General features: G+C 32.9%; 1 pseudogene; it reads left to right on the forward strand.

Annotated features, from left to right (window-relative positions):
- The first annotated feature begins 5,640 nt into the window (after positions 1 to 5,640).
- LOC127707289 (uncharacterized) lies at positions 5,641 to 8,440 on the forward strand (annotated as a pseudogene).
- Positions 8,441 to 15,414: the final 6,974 nt, after the last annotated feature.

The raw sequence follows: 15,414 nt of genomic DNA on the forward strand, positions 1-15,414 counted from the left end.
TGAAATTAATTCACTTCACAATTCTGAAGATATAGACCTAATGACATATGACACGTTTTTGCATGATGTGTTGCAAATGAATAATGAAAATTACATAAAGGCCATTAAAAGCAACTTGAGTGGTCCGAAAGTTTTTCTCAAACGTAAACCATCTGAAGTCCGTGTTAATGGTTACATAAAAACTGTGTTGGTAGCTTGGCAAGCAAATCATGATTTACAGTTTGTTATAGATGCATTTGCATGTGCAGTGTATATTGTTTCATACATAAGCAAGTCACAAAAAGGTATGAGTGCATTATTAGACCAAGCAGCAAAAGAAGCACGACAGGGAAATTTAGACTTGAAGCATCAAGTAAGGCACATTGGTAATTACTTTTCAAATTCTGTTGAAACAAGTGCACAAGAAGCAACATACTTAACACTACAGATGCCTCTAACAAAAGCTACAAGACAAGTTGTATTCATTAATACATCTCCACGAGACAAAAGAACTTTCCTCCTAAAGCAATCATCAGCCTTAGAAAAACTAGGCCCAGACTCAACTGAAATAGAATCAGACAATGATATTAAAAGATACTCGCGAAAACCAAAACAACTGGAGAACTGGTGACTAGCAGACTATGTATCTCAGCTTGAATTGCAGTATCCTAAAACTTCAGAGACCTCAGATCATGAAACAGAACAGCAGGAAAATGAATCTGAAAGTGAAAATGAAGAGGAAAATGCAGATGTTATAGAAGAAAACAATAACAAAATCGACATAACCCTGAAGAATGGTATTAGAATATACCAAAGAAAAACACCCAAGGTTATAAGATATGTTAAATACAATTACAAGACTGACTCTGAAAACTTCTATAGAGAACGCTTAATGTTATTTTACCCATGGAGAAATGAACTTTCAGATTTGCAATGTGAACATGAAACATATGAAAAAATGTACCTGAGTGTTTCAAAACTATTAGAAAAGAAAGCTAAGTAATATGAAGCAAATGTAATAGATCTAGAGAAAGCTATAGAAGAGGCAGAACATGATTGTAATGAGAATGATCAAATAGCACCTGCCACTCAACAAGTAGAAATGGAAGATGCAGAAATAGGCCCAACAGAATCTGAACAGTATGTTCATTTCAATCCAGATAGACCAACATAACATAGACTGTATGATATATCTCGTGAAGTTGGAATAGAAGCAAGAACAGTAGAATTCACAAATCATGCTAACAGAATAAGTGAGAGTGATTATTTTGCATTGATTAGATCCTTGAATAAGAAACAGTGGGAATTTTTCCAACATGTTGTTACTTGGTTTAAAACAAAAAATGAACCATTTTATACATTTTTGACAGGTGGAGCAGGATGTGGAAAATCTGTTGTTGTCAAAGCAATTTGTCAAGCTTTACACAGACACTTATGTTCTACTGAAGGCGAGGACCCTGACGATATTAGAATTCTTCTTTGTGCTCCTACTGGAAAGGCAGCTTACAATATAAATGGTCTGACCATTCATAATGCGTTCCAGATCCAACCAAATAAAGGTCTTGACCAGTCACTGTCAAGTGATGTCCTCAATACACTCCGAACTAAATACAGAAATTTGTCTCTGATTTTGATTGATGAAATTTCCATGGTTGGTAACAAAATGTTCTCTTTGCTTGAGACAAGGCTGAAAAAAATCAAGGGTAGCAACTGTTCATTTGGTGGCGTGAGTATCATAGCTATTGGTGACTTTTTCCAACTCCAACCTGTATTTGACAGTTGGATTTTCAATGATCTTAGCAAAGGTTTAACAGCATTAGCACCTAATTACTGAAAAATATTATTTTCTTTTCATGAACTCACTGAAATAATGAGACAAAAAGATGATTTAGAATTTGCTCAGTTACTAAATAGGTTGAGACAAAATCAGCTAACTGAAAATGACTTTGCAGTTTTAAGCACCAGAACTTTTTCAATTAGTGATCCAACATACAGAACTAATGCTACTCATTTGTTTGTTGAAAATGCTTTAGTGGATAATTTTAATTTGCAATACATATCTAAATTATGCTCACAAAAGGTTAGAGTTAAAGCAGTTAACACAGTTTGCGGGGATTTACCAGCATCTGTAAAAACAAAATTACTTAGTTCTTTACCAGAAAAACAGTCTGATACAGCCAATCTTGCAAAAGAAGTAGTATTAGCAATTGGGATGAAATATGATCTTACAGCTAATATTGAAGTCATTGATGGTCTCACAAATGGTTCAACTTGTGAACTTAAATTGATTGAGTGCAAAACTACATCTTTAAGACCAAGTATCATATGGGTTAAGTTTGAGGATGCCAGAATTGGTGCTAACAATAGAAGAAAATATTCACACTTGTATGGAAAAGATGTTGAAAAAATATGGACTCCAATGTTCGACATTAAAAGGTCATTTTCTTTTAAATATAAGACTTTCGAAAGAATTCAGTTTCCTCTTCGTCCAGCAGCTGGAAAAACAATCCATAAATCGCAAGGAGATACATTACATGAAGTTGTTGTTAGTCTGAAATCAAAGCGCAAAGGGAAAATACAACATATTCACTGTGTAGCACTAAGCAGAGTAACATCTTTATCTGGATTACAGATATTAGATCTCAATCAAGAAGCAATAGCTGTAGCAGAATGTGTTAGACAAGAATTACACAGGCTAAGGACAAATGCAACTCTACAGTTGTGCTTTAAGCCATTGTATAACTTATCAAGTAACTATTTTAAAGTAGTCTTCAATAACTCAAGGTCATTGCATGCTCATTTTAATGATCTAAAATCAGACCCTAACATCTTGGATGCTGATGTTATTGGTATTGCTGAATCGAGACTTATTTCAACAGATGTAAATGAGGATTTTTATGTACCTGGTTTTGAACCACCAGTTCGCTTAGACCAAAAGCAAACAAACTTAAATACAAGACCACCGCATGGATTGGTATTATATTATCGAACTGATTGTGTTCTTCACAATACATTGACTTACTCAACTCCAACTTTAGAGTTTATAATAGCAGACATAATATCCTCCAGCAAAGGTCTTTTTCAGTTTGTCTTTGTTTACAAAGCACCAAACTGCAAATTGCAACAACTGAAAGATACTTTCCTTGCAGACCTTCTTCCTGATGTGTATTTAAGACATCCAAAAAATATCATAATGGGAGACTTTAATACTGATTTAAACACTGGAAACACTTCTTTTTTAAAGTTCATGAGAGATACATTTTGTTGTTCACAAATTGTGTCTAAAGCTACTACATCCTATGGCACATTGTTGGACTTAATTTTCCTAAATTTTGATAGTAAGATAAACTTTAAATCAGATGTTCTTCATTGCTTTTGGTCAGATCATAAAGTAATATATGTGGCCATTGAAACACAATGATTCAGTTTACTGATTATTGTATGTACCAAAACCAGCTTTTTTTGAAACGTTAAAAATTAAACCTGCTGAAAAGGTTTGGCACATTTAAGGTTGCTTAAAATGCAACCTCAAATGTGCACGGAGTGGTTTTAAAGAAAAAATAGGTTTCCACTCCAACAGATTTGTCTTTTCACAATTAGGAATAGAAATGAGTTCTTTAAAATAGTGGCATTCAAGACTCCTGTTATCTAGTATTACCTGTATATACTAGGAGAGAGCTTCTTTACAAAGCTTTTTTCTTTATAGCTACACTGGATTAAGGGTAGATGAGGTAAAGAAATTTGAAAGTATGTTACTTTGACTTAACTAAGCAGAACTCTTGCTGATTGTTCAACCGTTTTGCTATCTAAGAGGAGTAACAATCTATTAATTTCAAGTTGGTAATGATTGGAGACATTAAATTTTAGCATCTCTACTACCTGAATGTTGAATGTATCAGTTGAGAGTATCATACACTTTGTATGTGAACACTCCTGATATTTACTACAATCATTGTTTTTATATATTTTTTTTTCTGTTTGGACCTTTTTCTAGACTTATATATATCTAAGTCTATAAAAAGTTCCTACCAGCAAATTTATTATTTAATATGTACTGGATCGTCTAGAATATACGGTACTGTGCAGATAAGAAAACAATTATATAAGTCTTAAAGTATGCACAACTACTAGTACCATAGTGCAAATTTTTACACTTATATATGTTATATATGCTTAAAATTTTCATTTTTGAACACTATAAAAAAAAACATTTCTTTAATATACATGTAGATGTAAAATAAAGGAGTTTTGATGGCCACGTTTAATGTCACATTTCTCTTCCTACAAAATAAATAATTTTAACATTCTGTTTGATGAACTATGACTAAATCATCAACATGTTGTTTATGAATGTTAAAATCCTTAATGTCACTTCTATCAATTGTATAATAAACACTATAATTACGTGCATATATCCATTGTAATTTTTTTTATAGATTATTTGATACTTTCTTCAATTCTTTTGTTCACTATATATATATATATATATATATATACAAGTCTAAATTGAAAACAACGTTCAAACCTATGATTGCGTTGGATAAAAACCGCAATTTTTATACGTGTGCATGTAAAACAAATGTCTTGGTAGAGGGGTCTAAATACAGCACAAACAACATTTTCCAAAAGACCAAAAAAGTGAAAAGTATATTTTAACAAATTGCATTTGACCAACAGGTCGAACAACTGATGTTCTTAAACCCTGCTGACTGCCATTGACAATTGGCAAATAAATTGATCACGAGATGTAACATGGATCTTAATTATTAATTTAATACCAAACAGAAAACAATAAACTTGCGGAGAAGATGGTATACCGCAAACATGGGGTGCAAAAATTTGTACACCATATCCGGATTTCGACAATTAATATATATATATATAATATAAGTTTATTCACTATACATTTATCATGTTAATGTACAATTTACTTTTATAATACCAAATTTATCTGTATATTTGTTTTATCTAATATTCATTTACATTGATAATTCTCTCTAAAAAATGCATAAATCTGGCTTTTTTTGTCTCTTAGGATATCAGCTGTTGTTATACTTAGAACAAGGTTCTCAAAATGTGTAAATCATTAATTCATGGATATAGTTGAATGTTTATTTTTTTTTTTTTTTTTGCATTGAACTGTTGTTCTACTCAACTATCTGTTTGCTTACATTTGATTGATGTGTAATAATCATTCATAAAACATTTATTATTAAACATTTCGTGTAAACATTTGCTTTTAAGAATAGAAATTTGTCAACATTAATGATACTGTAATATTATGATAAGCCAAATTGTAAACAAACTGCTGAAAATAATTTTAATTATACAGATTGTTTCAATAATTGTTATACTCCAATTTTCATGGTTTTTACATTACTCTTTTTTTAATGAGAAATTCATTAAATTTTGAAGCATATACTATTTAGGTTTTAAAGTGTATTTTCTATTTTCACTCCAATTTCAGTGTATTTATTGGACTTTGTTGTCATTTTTTGTGTGTGGTATTAAGATAAAACCTCTTGTTTTTTTTCAACGTAATACCCCCCCCCCCCCCCCCCCCTGCCAGTAAAAAACCGCGAAAACTTTTGATATCATCGGGCTTTTACCTTCTTTATATCTTGTAAAAGTAAAGGTAAAAACCCGATGGTATGCGGGGTTTTCAGAGAAACGCTCATTTACAACTGAAAATGGCTAAGCGTCCTAATCCATCTACATCTTCATCAGAGGAAATTGTTGGTTATTTGCATGACATTTCGCCGATAAAGACAAGTAAAAAATAACACAAGATATTTCAACGCAACCCTGCAGAACAGAGATGAATTCCATAGACTTGTGTGTTTCTCGCCGGTTAAGCTGAGTGCTTTCACAAATGCAGAGAAAATGAAATCTCCACTGAAACTTACCAACATAGCCATGGTTCCATCTGTAACTGAAACTGGGAAAATAGACATTAAAGTCTCTAGATGTTCGAACCTGAACATTGTGGACAAGCTTCCATTCAAAAGACGAAAATTAGATTTCGACGACAATGTTTCAAATCTAGATGAGTTAAAGATATCACATCAAACGGTATGTACTGCATATTAAAACAGGACCATTTGACTTCAAGGGTGGGTTATGGTTTTTTCCTAAAAACATTATGATCCCCAATTTGATGAAAAAAAATATTCCAAGTGCAGATCTTCCCCACACCTTGTAGAGGTAGTGTTTGATTTTGAAGAAAAAAAATATATAGTATGATTGATAACGTTGAACTACCTAAATATTTTAAAGTTATACTATGAATAAAAACCATTACATTCACTTATTGAAGTTTGATGGTTTCCAGTGGTCGATTCAGAGAGGGTTTCAACTTTATTATGATGATTGATACATTTAAAGCAACATTTAACCCATTTATAACTCGGGATTAAGGACCCCCCTTTTAATATTTGCTGTATCCACCCCTGGTTGCTCCCAAAATTTTAAAACTATAAACATTTTAGAGTGACGCTGTCATTGATTGAATGAAATTGTGCGACTTTGGTGAATGAAGTGCATTCCCAATTTCAATAAAAAAAAACATAATCCTTATAAAAATTCAACTATAAGTGCATAATAAAACAAACCTCTTCGCTTAAATAGCGAAAACCTAATACAAACAAAAACTATTATATGGTTGGCACGAATGTAATCTGAATAACTCTATTATGAACAACATCACAAGCCGGAACAACCAATCAAACCCAATAATGGGATAAATTGAAAACCGGGGTCTGACCCAATGCAACAAGTCATCTCTTGAAACAAAAAAATACATATATCATATTGTATTCTAGATATGAATGGAACTTGAATGTTGCCCTGTCTGCAAAGTGGGTCTCATTGGGGTCTAAGCGTGACGCTGGATTGGCGATTTTTTGTAAGCGTGACACGTGAAAGTTGTATTATTGTGCTGTGAAAACAGGAAATGAAGTCTAGCGGGACATGAGAAGTTACAAAAAAATGAGAATTGCTTACGTACATAGTGGTAGAGGAATACGGGAATCTGACAAAACAGTAAGCAGGATCCGGGATCAGAACTTCCCATTGAGACCCCCTGCAACAAACTAGAAAGTGATAGTCTCTCGATAAAAAATATCCTGCTATAAAATTAATCGTTTGTCTTATATACCTAGCGTTAGACGTAAAATTATAAAAGTATACACAAGTTAGTACTATACATGCAATAAATTCTCCGTATTCTAATGTAGCTTGAGAATTTATACTTGTATAGATTTTTGTAAAATCATGATAATAATGTTATCAGCCATTTAGATGATTTATATTTAGTGAGTCAACAATGATGATATACAGATTGAGTTTACACTTCATTCTGCTTGACTAAATTTTGTTGAAATTGTGGTCCATGTACTTGACATCTGTCATTCAAGTTGTTCCAACACCTGCTACATCATAATATGTAGATATTTCATTATAAATCTTTCGTCCTGAATATGCATGAAATATTTGCCACTGGATGTTAAGCAACCATCAATCAATCATTATAAATCTTCGTTAACAAATACTGAATATTGCATTTTGTGCTTATAAAATATATATTTATGATGTCTCTTCTTTTTCTTCAGGTCTCTGTTTCTGCTAAGGTTACTGGTGTATTTGCTGAACAAGAAACAGTTGATGTATATGGTACATCAAAAGAAAAGAAGGAATTCATTATTGCAGATAGCACTTCAGCAATGCCATTGGTGCTATGGAACGAGCAAATTGATTCGGTTCAGAGGAATGAATGTTATAATTTCAAAAATGTTTCAACCAGAATATTTCAAGATAATATAAAATTATCAGCCACAACAAGGACAGTCATCAAACATATTCCACCAATGGAAAATATAACAACAAACCTGCTTCATATCAAACTTCCGACGACAGTAATTGGGAAAATCCACCAAGTTTCACTCAACAAAACTTACAAGTGTGGATCATGCTCAAAAAATGTAATGGAAAATGACATAGGCAAAGTCACAACTAAATGTACTTCCTGTTCAATGAAACAAAGAAATGAATCTTTAAAAGTTGTTTCAATTTGCAAAAAAAATGTTGTAGATGATTTGGACAGCAGCCTATCAACAAAACTGACCCTTTTTGATACAGAGTTGAAAGCATTTCTTACTACTATAGATAAAGACGAGCTCATAAATCAAACAGATGATTTTGAAGATTTTATGCTGACCTTACCAAAACTGAGACTGACACATGCTAATAATATAGTTGCTAGCATCTGCATCCAGGAAGACTAATTTTACAATATGCTGGAGATATGATATAACTTTGTCCTTTAAATTTGTTAGTTTTGTTTTTTTGAGGAAAAAAAATGATAATTATTTTTATTTATTGAACATGAACTTGGGCAAGACGCTAACTTTGGATTTTATTGATTTTTTTTTACACTTGTTTAACAGGAAATAAACGTGCTTGATTAGAATCTTATTCTTAAATTATTTTAACTTCTACTAACTATATATCAAGAATTTATTAAATGTTCATAATACTATAAAGTATAGAAATGGGGAATGTGTAGAAAAAACCTGACCAAATGTACAAAACAACACTTAGGCAAACATTGAATGGGTCTTCAATGTGAAAATTTCCATCAAGAGGCCGACTTGAGCAGGCTCCAAAACATGCATCTACTATGCCAGGAAAATGGACACTGCTCGTACACATTGAAAATACAAGAGATGAACAAACATGAAAACCACACCAGTTTTGATACCAAAAAATATAAATTACTGACTTGAAACAGGCTCAAAATGCTGCAGGTTTAAACATGTTTTGTGAGATCTGAATTTCACCTCTTGCTCTCTAGCCAATGTAGAATAAATAAACACCTATTGAAAGATAATTTTAAAATCTAGTTCAAAAGAAGTCCTGGTCCTGAATTAGTTTAAAGAATTTCGACTTTGCAGTGATTTTTGTATAACTTAATCATGACCTGTTTAAATTCAATGTTCCATCTCATAATTTTTTTTGCGACATTTAATATCATTGAACATAAAAGATTCACATAAATCACTATTCCATTTTTGTTTGAGGCAATAATCAAAATCAAGGAGAAAAATATATCAAAATCAAGGAGAGAAATAAAAGACTCAAAAACCAAAATACGTTTACAACAACCAGTAAAAAACGAGAGTGAAATCAGGCCTTGAGGTTATGCTTGAACATTTTGATTTGATGTTGGTACATAACTTGGTCATGAGCAGATACTTATGTTTGCATATGTTCATCCGATGTTGTTATTATCCTTTGGCAGTAATTCATGCACATGAAGTTTCACACAATTTATATGAAATGTGAACTTTTGTCATCACTTGGAGTCTGTCTGTAGTATGCATCTGTTGTCCACTCTTAACCACAAAAAATCTTCTCTGAAACTACTGAACCAATTCAAAATTCAACCACACCAAATTCAGCTGAAAGATCCTTAGAGTATCACAAACCATGACTGCCATTTCTTTAAATAGAAGGAAGGAAAATAATTTTTGAGTTGGTATAATGATTTATCATCACCGTCCAAAAACACATTTGGTTTCCAGACAAAAACTTTTGTTCAGTGATTGAATCTTGATTAAATTTGACAAGAAAGTTCAATACCCCAATAGGTAGGTTGAGATTGATTTGGGGGATTATGGTTCCAATAGTAAAGGAATTAGGTCAATATAAAAAAGAAGATGTGATATGATTGCCAATGAGACGACTCTCCACAAGAGACCAAAATGACAGAAATTAACAACTATAGGTAACCGTACAGTCTTCAACAATGTGCAAATCCCATACCGCATAGTCAGCTATAACAGGCCCCGAAATGACAAAGTAAAACAATTCAAACGAGAAAACTTTTCTCTTCACTCGACATCTGTCATCGTTGTCAGTTAATTTTACAAATATTTTCTCTGAAAATTCAGGGCCAAATTTTATCAAACTTTGCCACAATCATTGAAATCTGTTGTTGGGTTGCTGCCACTTACGTGGTAGTTCCTTGTTAATTTTGCAGGATTTTGGTTATCTAGAATATTATTAGAGCTATATACAATCTGTAAACAGCAATAACATTCAACAAAGTAAGATCTACAAATAAGCCAACATGGCCAAAATAGACAATTGATCCTTAAAGCAATTATTGCCATTCATAGTAAATTTTTTTAATCTCTTCCAAAAATCTTATCTGAAACTACTGAGACAAATTAAACCATTCTTGACCACAGTCATTAGAGTATCAAGTTTAAAAAATGAGTGATGGCTGACATGGCTAAGAATAGAACATGGGGACGAAATGCAGTTTTTTGCTTAGATCTCTGAAACTAAAGACAGGTTAAGATCTAACTGCCCTGAAATTTCCAGACAAATCAGACAACCTGTTGTTAGGTAGTTGTAAGACCATTTTGCAGCTTTTAATTATTATAAATAGAAATAAACTTTAAAGTGCAATAATTTCCAGCAAAGTCAGATCTACAAATATGTCAACATGACATTGTAACACAAGGTTCCATATCACAAAGGGAAGTCTGGGATTGAGTTTGCGGTTAATTGCCCAAAACATGTAGGAATTAGGGGCAAAAAAGGGCAAAAACAAGCATTTTTCTAGTTTCCAGACTTTAACTTGTGTGTAAGTGTATGGATCTCTCTGACATTGTAACACAAGGTTCCATATCACAAAGGGAAGTCTGGAATTGAGTTTGGGGTTAATTGCCCAAAACATGTAGGAATAAGGGGCCAAAAAGTTTCCAGACAATAACTTGAGTGTAAGTGTATGGATCTCTCTAAAATTGTACTACAAGGTTCCATACTACAAAGGAAAGGCTGGGATTGAGAAATGGGGTTATTGCTCCAAGGAGGGTTTCAAAAAGTTGGGGGGGGGGGGGGGATTTTTTTTTCAATTTTTTCAGGGGATTCATATTTTTTTTTCAAACTTTTTCATATTTCGAATTTTTGAAAATTTTCAAGAAGAAATCTTCCATTGCACAGTATTGCGCAATAGATTTGAAAGACCTTTGACCACATTTATTTTGTGTCAGAAACCTATATTAGGTCAAAAATTTGATCACAATCCAAATTCAGCAGTATCAAGCTTGAATATTGTGTCCAAATTTGCCCCAACTGTTCAGGGTTCGACCTCTGCGGTCGTATCAGGCTGCGCTCAGCGAAGCATTTTATTTACAAAATTCTCCACTTGATCTACTGGGCCGAATAGAAATAAACTTGGCCACAATTTTCAGTAGGTTATCATGACTTGTTTGAAAAAATGTATCAGATGACCCTGCCATCAAACCGCTTTTGCTAAAATAGAACATAGAAGTTAACTGTTTAGAAGTCTATGAGAAAATTGTAAAAACAAATTCCGAATGGTCACAACTTGATCACTTATTCAAATAATAATGATAAGATGTCTTCAGTAGCTATTGTAAGACTACACTAAGATGACCTGCTTTTAATTTTAAATACTGTGCCAAGTTAAACCAAACTTGGTCTCAATCGTTATATAATTTTACATGATTTCCAAAACCACATTAGATACAGGTGAGCGACACAGGCTCTTGAGAGCCTCTAGTTTAATTCCGTGTCTTGATTCTATTATTGCATTGCGTATCATTTTTACAATATTTGATTGTTTTCCTACGAAAATATCTCTGCATCTGATATGGTACACATCTCATCACGATTCACGAGTTGATTTTTTTGTCAATCACGATTCACAGAAAATAAATTTCCATGATCACGGACCACGAAAATATATAAAAAAAAAAGATCTGTAGAAAAACGGATCACGATAGCGAAAATGCGCCGACCACGAAGAACGAAAATAACCCATCAGGCCCCTCCACTATAGGGAAATCTGCTTTTAATTTATGAAGGGGGATTGGTACGTCAGTCGTGCATGCACCTAACTTGGAACTAAATATTCTCAAATAAAAAAAGTTATAAACGCTTATTTACTAGTTCTTTACTCTATGTCATACTCAGCATTAATCACTCACGTTTTACACGGAGTTTGTGAAGTTAGCAATACATATATACATGTCAAGCTAAAATTGCAACCACCTCTATCTAATGCATGTCCTCTTTATTTAATAGACTTTTTTGTATATTCATTATGATTATTTTAAAACAAATAACTGAAATCGAGAAAACAATAATTTTTTATACCTGAATGTAATGGTATGAATCCATAGTTTCAATGTAATTAGACCAGTTGCCATGCGCTCTATCAGGTTCGCGTTTTTTTTAGGTATAAAATGTATGCTTCAACCCAGTACTCAATACCTGCTTTGTTTTTTTAATATTAAAAACATTTCTATAATTCTAGGTTAATTTGAACTATAATATTGCACTTTGCCATTGTGTGATTGTTTATGTAAATACTTATAAAATTTCATTTTCAAATTTAGAATGTTGTAGGTATAAAAAACTGAAATTTTCAAATCCTAAATATTTTTTCTTCATTTTCAAATTGTTGGTAAGGTGACAAGATTCTTATTTTTTAGCATGGAAGTGGGTGGGAGGAAACATTGTAATTTCTCTATTTTTTTCAAGTCCCCACCTTGATGAAAGAATATAAATTCAAGACCCCACTTTCAAAGACATAAAAATTTCACACACCCCTCCTCATTTCTCAATACTTTTGTTCGTTATTATTATTATTATTATTATTATTTGGATATGCCAGATATAGTCTCATTGACATTTACCACACCTTCACTCCATTTTAGCTTCAATTAAAAATACAGAGTTGCTCAAATCTTTTAAAAAACATTTCGTTGCCGCCCCCCATTTGAAGTATTAAAAAGAAGTTGGATACTCCCCCTTTTCCATTCCCAAAATTTTACAAGGCTCCTTAATTTCCTCCCATTCACTCTTCAGTTACAAATGACCAGTCCCCAATCAAAGTGAAGCGGATAATTTACCAAGGCAGTCCCTAATTTTCCCCTCTTAGTAATTGTAGTAGTTATATCAGCTCGAACTTATATTCATTTCGCTATTGCTCGTGTACGTTTTCCGTTATTAAAAATGCTATTCCTCTCGATTTATCCTTTTAAATGTTCCTATACATATGTTTGTCTTTGTGAAAAATATATTCGATAAATATATACAACTTCATTACAGTTTTAAGAGATTCCCTCGAATCGTCAATCATTGTACTTATATGCATAAAAAAACACATTGATAGGAACATCAACAAATTACAAACAAAGATATCAACAAATAATCCCATAAATTGCATCAAAATATTTAGTTATATCACTTGGCAGGAAATTGTACAATGGCAATATTTCATGCAGACGAAAAAAAAGTCAATTATGCAGAGTATGTCGGCAAATGCATTTTTTTTAAAGATAGCATATTGGATAGGGCAGAAATTTTGCCTTGCAATAGGCGACCAACAGACCCATAATGATGGTATAACAAGGAATCTTTACCGTGCAGAGAGTGTGGAATTCATAGTTTTCCAAACCGAGCGGACGTGGATGCGTATTTTACATCCAGCTGAACTGACGACCACTTCAGCGCGTGTTTTACTTCGTGACGATAGAGGATCAAGCAGTTCAATTTTATCTTTATCAGTCAACTCAAAGGGGGGTTGAAAGCCAGAACGCATAGTAGTTCATGTACGACAATTGTAACGACATAAATGTAAAGTACAAAAATATACTCCTCATGTATGAAAAAAACTTTTAACGGACTCCACCTTTAGCACGAGACAAAATGTGAAAATATCATTTAAAGAATGTATGTATGGCGTAGATGTATAAAGTAAAATCACAAAAATACTGAACTCCGAGGAAAATTCAAAAAGGAAAGTCCCCAATCAAACGGCAAAATCAAAAGTTCAAACACATCAAACGAATGGATAACAACTGTCATATTCCTTACTTGGTACAGGCATTTTTTAATGTAGAAAATGGTGGATTGAACCTGGTTTTAAAGGTAGCTAAACCTCTCACTTGTATGACAGTCGCATTAAATTCCATTATATTGACAACGGTGTGTGAACAAAACAAACAAAAACAATAGGTAACAATGTCACAAATAGGGGTAAATAGTCTAATTCGGTAGGTCACATTCGTGAAAAGGGAACGGGATTGTAGTTACGATATAAAGAACATATCCGATATCATCTGTGAAACGGATATTCCATAACGATCAACCAACTGGTGATGGCGTCCGTAAAATTTATAAAGTGATAATCAAATGGCAAAATCAAAAGCTCAAACACATCAAACGAATGTACGAGATTATGAAACAAATATAATGATGAACTATTTCTCCATAAAACCAAAGGATATATATTGTATTCCACAAACGATTCTTGATGTTCGCTACGTTATATTGAGATTGATTTATTGTTGAGTTTAACGCCACTGTTATTACTCTGTGCTATACCGTGGAGAATCCAGGTCAATTAAGGTCAGAATACGGCCACGAGCAGTGTTATAAGGCTAGCGAACGCTGTAGTTGAACTACTTAGACAACTCGTCCACCGAGGCCCCTATTACGTTACAAAATTCTCTTGAATACTAGTTATTTACCAATAGTTTTGTTTGTTGATAGTATTGAGTTTTTTGTCTATCTTTGACATTTTCCTTCGAGTTTAGTATATGTACCACATGTATCTACTAGTATCTGTATAATTCGAAAACTCGCACAGTCAATTAAAATATAAAAACAAATGCCAAAAAGTATGCACTTAATTTTGTGTAATACATAAAGAGCATATTGAAATATAAATGTCCTATTCACCCGGTTTAATCTGTCATAGAAATAAAATAAAACTGTATTTTAAGCATACTGATTTAATTTATCACCTCCATTATACATGTTGCTACGAACAGAAGACCGGTATATAAAATAAATACAAAACTTTACGGTTTCCCGATGGTTACAACATGACACATTAAATGAAAGTGGCGACGGGTCCCAAAACGACCCTTATCGCCACTTGTCCTTATGGTTTGACCAAGATTTCAATGGTCAGTTATCAATGAAATGTCAGTTAAAGCGTGTATGCGGTTAAACTTTTGGTTTAAGTTACTTTGAGATCACATCAAAATGAAACTTGGTGCGCATGTTCATTATGCAGAGAACTGTTTATCAAATATGCAAAATTAACATGGATACGTTATAGTGCGAGCGGGGATTGGTGTCCTATGGACACATAGTCTTGCACCGATTCTTGTTAATGCATCGATTTATTTATTTAACATTAACGTTTCAGTCACAAATTGCTAGCTGACTGGTCCACTAAAAAAAAAAAAATTATATGAAGGTCTGAATGGAGTTTACAGAATAGAGAATATAAGGGACTAATATTACAGAAAATGGATTAAAAAAATAAAGAACCGAGAAAAGTCGGCCAACATGATAAGGATAGAGAATAATGTGCCAAATTAATAA

Source organism: Mytilus californianus, unplaced genomic scaffold, assembly GCF_021869535.1.
Source record: "Mytilus californianus isolate M0D057914Y unplaced genomic scaffold, xbMytCali1.0.p SCAF_62, whole genome shotgun sequence".
Taxonomy (NCBI): domain Eukaryota; kingdom Metazoa; phylum Mollusca; class Bivalvia; order Mytilida; family Mytilidae; genus Mytilus; species Mytilus californianus.